At 31.4% G+C, this 8,820-nt stretch overlaps 1 non-coding gene across 1 annotated transcript; it reads left to right on the forward strand.

Moving 5' to 3' along the window:
- The first annotated feature begins 641 nt into the window (after nucleotides 1-641).
- On the forward strand, nucleotides 642-714 carry TRNAR-ACG (transfer RNA arginine (anticodon ACG)). The gene has a single exon. It is a non-coding gene; the product is annotated as a tRNA-Arg (tRNA).
- Nucleotides 715-8,820: the final 8,106 nt, after the last annotated feature.

Genomic DNA, 8,820 nt, shown 5'->3' on the forward strand with positions numbered 1-8,820 from the left:
TTTATTAATTCGTGTTTGAAAAAACTCTAAATAAAATATTATATGTTTTTAATGTAGACACAATTTTAGAATTTTTAAAGGTTAATTTCATACAATGGAGGAATAATTTTCCTAAAAACTTAGAAAAATACAGAGTGTTAGAGTTTAGATTGTTCCATAAGACAATCAACAAATGCCATATTTAATGTATTGTTTAGACTATTCCCAATCAACCACTTCTATCTTTTGTACTATATAAAGTTTGCAAAGATTTTAAAGACCTTCTCAATTGACTACTTCAATCTTTGCTATTATAAGTATTTTTTAAACATTAAATCATAATTGCAAGAATAATAAAACCTAATACAATTTGTACTTCATCTATATATAAGATCACAAGCCTTTGCAAACTCAACTTTTAAATTTTTTCCATAAACACTCAACTTTAGCAATAAATAAAGAGACATACTACGTATTAAATTATATAAAGGATTCAAGCGAAGTCCTATAGTTGTAAATACATATATCTGACTTTTTAAAACAACTTTTTATTTATCGGTTGCGTATAACTCTTCCGACGTCCCTTGGATAGTGGAATTGTGAACTTTTCGGACACCCTCAGCTGCGTCAAAAATCCTTTTGAAAAGGGACAAAACAACTCCGACTCCGTGGCCCAATGGATAAGGCGCTGGTCTACGAAACCAGAGATTCTGGGTTCGATCCCCAGCGGAGTCGCATTTGTTATGTTGCGTTTGTATTTTGCATTTCAAAAATGAGTGGGTGCCCTAATCTATTAACAGTTCGAGTCTATCTTCTCATACAAATACAAATACCAAAAGTTTAGTTTTCTAATTTGAATTAAACATCTTAATCTGTTCTTTAGTCCCTCAGACTAAAGTTTTGGCCTCTCTTTCTTTCTATTAACCAGTCTTTGAAATTCGTGCAACAAAATTAACCTATGGTCTTCCCTCTTCATTTGTAATTGTTGATTTTTTACTTTGTTATTTATATATTTTTTGATTCTTTGAAATTGTTTTTCTGGTAGTATTTTCTTTTATCAATCAGCAAAATGAATTAAAAATCTGTAGTTTGCAGCTGACATTTAAAAAACTCCTCACATGCATTGTTTATGCTTCTCCATTTAGCAGGCATGCAAGGAGACCACTTGTTTAATCAGCCCTTCCACTTCTTGCATACACATTCTTCTCAAGTTGGTGACACCTCTAAAACATACTGAGTCTAAAATGATTTTTCCATTTAGAGTTGTGGATGTCCATTGCTCGATAACTTTCAGCCTCAAAATGGATGTAGAAGTTCTGAAAGAGGTTCAACAATGGTTTGAAGTGGAATTATAGACATTCAATCTATCGTTCAAGGTGTGTAGGTTGCGTCATGTTGACATATTAGAAACAATGTCACTTCGTTCGGACGATTTAAACATCACACACTAAATTTCATTTCAAGACTAAAAGTGTTAAATAGTCAAAGTTGACTTATTTTTTTCAAACTTAATTTTCTCCTTAATATGTGATGTTTAAGGATAGCCCATTTCATCAGCCTGTTTGACCTTAGCGAGTCTGAACAAAAAAAAATCTGTTTCAAATATGCAGTCTTTAAATTTTTTATCCCCCTGGTCATGGCTATGATTATTTGCTTGGTTGAAATTGAGCAATTTGGTATAGGATTTCTGCAAGTGAATCTTACTGATTATTCTGCAGAGTCAAGAATTTCAGCCAAAATAGTGACAGTTGGGACCTTCAACCAGAGAACGCCGATTCTAACATTACGTTTTTCTAGGTTTCCATTTGTCTAGTCATTGGTCTACTGGCATGACTTATTGTGTTCATTCAATTTTCTCTTGTATATCAGATTCTCTCGAGTCTCTTTCAATAATTTTTTAATGCTTATGAAGTAATTAATCTGATTTTATGTTTTCAAATAACATTATTAGTGATGCAATATTTTATAGCTATTTGATGATGTATAAGTATTTGGGGGTGTATGCTTAGTAAAGCTCTACAAGCATTTTGGAAATGCAGTATTTGGTATGTAAGTGTATAAAAAATGAGGAGGTTAGCAATGTTAGGGGCTTTTTTTTCCTTTTAAATCTTGAATTTACAATATATTGGTAGCGTAGTGCAATTTTATTGAGTTGTGGAATTCATTACAGATTTATGTGTTTTCTTTTTAACTACGGTATAATGTCAAATGGAGTACAAATAGCGGTGTCTAAATGAGGTTAAGTCAGTGGCTAAAATTCAACATCGTAGCCTTGCAAAGATTCTTGGATGTTGCGTAGTAGAAGGCTCAGTACACCTACTTGTTTATGAGCTCTTGGCTAATAAGAGCCTTGACAAATTGTTGTTTCGTAAGTTTCTTCTATAAACTAACTTAAAAAGAGTCATATGATTCATAAAAAGTCATATGATTAAAATCAATTGAATGCCACATTAGATTTTAGCTTAGCAAGAAAGATATATCAGGATGAGAGTTTTGTGTGTTCCCCATTGGAGTCGTAATCTTTATTGAAAAAAATTATGTTTAATCCTACTACTAGATATTTAATTAAGCGTCATGTTGAAAGAATATGTTTTCTTTCATTTTCAAATACAACATATATATTATAATTTTGCCTAGAACTATAATTTGTGTATTTCCGATTTTTATAATGTTTATCATTCGACACAAATTCTAATACTACACTAGCCTTAGGGTTTTATGTGATTTGTTATTTACAAATGAATCTTTGTTTTTTCTATAAATTGAATAATAATTTTTAGAATCTCAAATTTTATCATTGTCCATTAGAAAAATTTAATAATAGGTTTCATGATCTAAATTTTTTATCGTTGTTCACTCTCCATTAAATTCGCCCCTCCTTTGGTTCAAGACTGTGGGCTTCTATATTCTTCGCATTTTTCATTACAATGGACTGTAAATGTTGGAGGTAATATGGATAGATGTAATATTCAAGAGGGCCTATGATGTAGGAGCATCTTGCATGGGAAAATTATTGAAAAAATAAAAATAAAAAAAATAAAAATTAAAAAATTGGAAAAAAAAATAATTGTGGAGGAGAGAGAAAGTGACGAAAATTAGAGGAGAAATAATAAAAAAATAAAAAAAGAAAAAAGGAGAAAAGAAAGGAAAAGAGGATTTCTATTTTCGAGGTGCATAGGCGGCATAATAGAAAAAATAAAAAAATAAATGATTGTCATTTCATTTATCAAGGTGTATGGGTAGAATTCTAGAAAGTTATGAATATTGTAGAAAGTTGTGGATATTGTAGAAGGTTGTGGAAGTTGTAGAAGGTTGTGGAGGAATTCTAGAAGCTTGTGGATAAGTCATGCATGGGGTGGTAAGTCCTATTTAAGCAAGGCATATGAGCATTTCTAATCAAGCTCAAGGAGAAGCTTGAGAAGTGGAAGCTCGAGGAGTAGAAGCTTGAGAAGTAGAAGTTGTGGAAGGTGAAGCTTGGAAAGCTTGGAAGGCTTCAAGGTGTGAAAGAGAAGGAGGAAGTGAAGAGTGAGTTTTCCTAAGTCTGTGGACAGAGCGCCGAATGTGAGGCAGTTTATAGTAGGATTGTGATGGACTTGTGAGTGTGTAGACAGAGCGCCAAATGTGAGGTAGTTTACACTTGGATCTTGGATAATGTTGGAGAAGAGCTAGTGACTATGGTTTAGAAACAAGGAGGTTGCTTGGTGGCTTGCGAGCACAAGTTGAGATCTTGGAGGTTTCTACCAAAGTGTGGGTCTGGACTAGCTTGGGTTTGGATTGGATCTTGAGAGATCTTGCAAAAATGTTATTGTAATTACTATTGGATTTTCAAGTATAATAAAATTGTCTTCATATTGTTGCATTCTTGGTTGTGATTTGGTAAGGGTGGTGTGGCCCTTCGTCAGTGGTATCAGAGCGTACCGACATCAAGTGGTATCAGAGCTGTACCTTCATCAGCCTATGTAAATTTTTGGAGCCCAACACACCTGAAATACTTTTACTGCTCTAGAATTTTCTCTATGCCTAGGAGAACTTTTCCCAGGGTACGCCTGTTTATTGTCATTTTCTTATGTCTTTGTAAGTATATGATGTTTTTAAGGGTATGTTCATGCCCTTCGTTTTCAAGACTTCCTTCATCTCTATCCTTTAAGGTTGCTTTTTCATTTTAAAAGTTTAGTTACTTTTTGAAAATATCTCGACTGTGACCTAAAGGATTGATTGAAGAAATATATACAACATAATTCATAGATGAGTATTTTGTTGTCTACTTTGGAATTATATCATACGATATGATCATAATGAATGTAGTATAGGACAAAAATAATCTTGTTATTTTAAATGATAAAGGCATACGATGTCTTTCGTTCTCACATCCAACAACCCTGGAATCTAGTTCTAAAAAAACATTATTTTCTAACTTTATCTATTCAATTCTAGTGTGTTTTTTAGGTTTACCTTGGGATTGCTCACACTTCCATTTTGTTTTTGTGCGAGTTTTTATGGTGATGTACATCATTTGTTTGTGTCAACTCATGCTCCATTGTCTCCTCATGTTATGTACATCATCTCTCTAGTGTAACCTTGATTGAGGCACTCTTTTAATAATAAATCCTAAATGGAGTCCACTATCCTAGGTAAACCAGAATTGAATTCTTTTTGGGCATGTTTAGTTTAAATAGAAAATTTGGAATACATTTTCTATTTTATGTTTGGTTCATCAATTATAATATCTTGCCTCTAAAATGAGCTTATACTCATTCCAAAAAATAAATGTTATTGGAATAGCCATTCCTATTCCTAATATTGCTAAATTAAAATTTAATTTATTATATATTTATTTTTAAAAAATATTTTATGCAAAGTGGAGCTTCTATTCAAGAAGCTCTAATAGTATGTTTAATTTTGATGTTTATATAAATAAATAAATAACATATATCAATGTGTATGTAAGCATTTTCTTGTTTGAGAGTTTTGAATTGTCAAGGTCACTCATCAAAGACCAACTTATCAATAATGTCCTAGTGGGGTTTGAACCTAGGTGATCCAACATTAACAATCACACAGTGTGAAATTTAATATTTAATATGGTTGAATATTTATTACTAAACTAATAGTATTTACTAATTATTAATTTCTATTAATTATTATTCAATATATTATCATTAAATAAAACAATATCCAATAATAAAATCTATAATAAAATGCATAACATATAATACAAATAAAGAAATATCCAATAAAAAAACTTCAAATTCTAGTAGTAGATTGATATGGTTCAATGACTAATGGTGAAATTGGGGTTTACAAGAACTTCGTTTTACGTTGGATGCCTTTTCAATCCTTAGCCAAGACTTTTTATTTAACACCCTTCTATATGATTTCAATACTTTTTATTTAACACCTTTCTATACAATTTTAGCATAAATGGTTCAACTCCGGTGTTTGATATATCTAATGCAGAGTCTCTATACCTCCACAAAATCTTCAAGGAATGATTGAAACATTTTTGCATAAAGCTTCCTTTAATCAAATCCATTGACAAACAATTTATTTTTGTTTTTATTTTTTTATAGATCCTCTAACAATGATATGGGAATTACTATTTTGTTTCCACATGATACATGAATTCATTGTATGATATTGTTACTTCACAACATATAAGTGGTGGTTATGGGTATGGAGAAGATTAATGTAAAGAACTCAATTGTGAGCTTAATTTGTGACTTTTCTACTTCTTTGTATGGGGTCCTTAGGCTTCCTGCTATTTATCTTCTCCTACTGATAATTGTTTATTCTCTCCTACTAATAACCAATTTTCAAAGGCTCTTTGCTACTCCTCCACTTTAGGTTAGGCAGGGACTAAAGCTACACGTAACCTTTGTTTAAAATTTGAATTAAACTTCTTAATCAGATTTTTTTATTCAATTTAAATTTTTAAGTTTTTGCCAAATAAAATCATAGGAGAAAATTTCAATTCAATTGATTTTACATATAAAATAACAAGTTTATCATATCAATCTTGATTATAGGAAGAGATTTGTGTTTTCACATCATTTTTTTCACCAATTATTAGATGTTCCATAATTGTGCAAATTTCTCTTAACCTACGGTCTATAATTATTACATTGTATTAATATATTTTCTTGCCCCATCTTCCTAATTTGTGATTGGCCATCACTATTTTAGCTAGTGCCTTAAGGGCCCATTTGGTTGCTGGCATAGGAATTGAAAATTAGAATAGAAAAATGGAATGGGAATGGAAATGGGGAACAAGAATAGAAAAGGGCAATTCCAATCCTATTTGGTTCACTTGGAATTCAATTGGGAATTTGTTAATCAATTGTTTGGTTGTAGAAAAATGGAATAGGAATAAGGTTGTTTAAATAGTTTTTATTGATTTTTAGAAGTTTTCATTAAGAAATCTGACTAAAAATGAATGCTAAGATTTCAAAATCATTGTAGCTATCAATGTGTTTGCACACAACAATAGAGTTTTAACATGAGTGTAACCAAACAATACATGCACATAGTAAATGACATTCTTATACTCTTTTGCTCAATTTCCATTTCCCCCTCACTTTGTTGGAATTTATGCTAGTGTCCAAACATTGTAGATTTTTGAGATGCTAATGTTGTGAGTTTTATTCTCCTTTGGACAAGGCAGTTTCTAAAATTGTATTAAAATTCACTATTCAAGTAGTTTTAATTTAGTTAGGTAACATATAAGGCTTTCCCAATGTTTGATGTTAATAATATGCACACAAGAAGTCAAAAAAGGAAAACTTGGTTGTTGATTTGTCAATGTCAAAGTAAACTAAATTGCATATTTTATTGTTGCCTAGTTTAATGGATAAAGCCTTCCTATATATATAGATTTTGCAATACCATAGTTGTTAAAGGATCATTTTTAATTTACAACACTAAAATCTAGCTTAGAAATTATATAGGAACCATATAATAACTAGAACATATTGTCATGGAATTAGGTCCTCTCCTCTCCTTAGTAATTGTTGTCTAAGAGATATTGATATTAACTTGTTTGTCTTTTTTAACATTTTCTTTTTACATTATTATCAGTATTATGGAGCACACCTCCCCATACTCCCCCAATTACAAAAGTCATTTTTCATTTTCTACAAATGCTAGGACTCTTGCTGCATACAACTCTTGTTTAATTATGTGTTCACTCAAAAGTTCTAATCTTAGATTTACCTTATTTGATTAGGTTTCACTCATACCTTCTAATCTTATATTTACCCAATGTGATCAAGTGTTTAATCAAACCTTCTAATCCTAGATTCACTAACTAATGCAAGGAGGATGTGAATAGCTAGGGCCAGAAGCACACCTAACTATCCAATCACCTTGCCGAGTAAACACAATGGAAGAAAACAACACAAAACAACACCAAGGAAAGAGAACAACAATTTCTTTATTGATTCATCCAATTTCACAACATACATGCCTAGTTGTAAGGCCTTCTGGGTTACATCCAACAAGATTAACAAAATCCCAAACTTAGAATTTTCACAGGTCCTTAATTCAGAATTCCAGCTCTTCTACTTCACATTCCCATCTAGTCTCTCTAAGCAATCTCTTAACCTAAACCTAAACACCCATATTTATGCTTGCTAAAATAGCTTACAAAAGATTCTATATCATTACATAATAGAAGACCGACCTTAAAATGATTTTCACACATCCCAAGATAAGATCCTTACATGAAAGTCATGATCCAAATTAAATACACAAGTTAGCTCACACTAAGAAGCAATCATAGACAAACTCAGTCAAAGAAGGAACCAAACATCACCAAACATTAAGTTTACCTAGCACAACTAGGAACACGAGATTAAAATTAGACAATTCACTTACAAAAATAGTCAACCAACACTGGTTAACTTAGCACATAGAGGAACTTGACAATGACTGCAACTCGACAACCACTAGAACTTGACACTAACTGGTAGAATGAACAAAGATGACCAAGATAGCAAGGCAACCCAGGATGCTTTTGCATCAAAAACCTTCTTCTAGTTTAATCATAATAAATAACTATGAATCAAAATATGACATTTCTAATAGAAAATTTTTAGTTGAAGCATATTATTTGAATATTCTAGAAATAGATAGATTAATTATTCTGACAATATTTAGCAGCTAAACACTTTATCATTTTTTTGAGCAATTGTAATTTGCTAATTTCTTATAAAAACATTTTTTTCTAAAAATAATTTCTTCATCAAAATAATCTTTAACTAAACCTTACTATGTTCTCACTATTAAATAATGTATGGCAGCATTTTGCTAGGGTCTCTTTAAGGGTTACTGTATTGTCTACATTCTAATTGCATGCAAACCACATTTATTGCATGAATTAAAAAGGTCTTAATTTTGACTAGCTTTAGGTACAAAAATTTCTACTAGTGCTAGAGTTTTGGCATTAGGAGATCACAACTCCTCCAAGCAAGTGTCCTTGCAAGTTCGTTCTGAAAGTGTCCGACAAGGTAATTGTCGGCTAATTTCACCTTCCTGCCAAAACTGAGAGATATTTGAATTTAAACCCCGTAACATTCTTATATTTGAAATATTAAAATTAGGGCACGTGAAAATAAATCTTTAAGACCTTGGTTATATATTTTCCTAAGTGTTTTTTGTGTTAAATTTTTTCCATGGGCCTGCATCATGATTATCGTTCGATGTAGAAGGATCAAGGGTTGTTGCTTTATCACTATCAGAAAATATAGTCCCTTTTGTCATAGAGACAAAGCAACATGTTTTCATGTAGCTCCATGGGCCCATTTCCTTAGTTAGCATAGTCATTAGTTGGTTCAACTTCTCTAA

This window comes from Cupressus sempervirens, chromosome 6 (genome assembly GCF_028749045.1).
Source record: "Cupressus sempervirens isolate cs-2001-9-10 chromosome 6, ASM2874904v1, whole genome shotgun sequence".
NCBI lineage: Eukaryota > Viridiplantae > Streptophyta > Pinopsida > Cupressales > Cupressaceae > Cupressus > Cupressus sempervirens.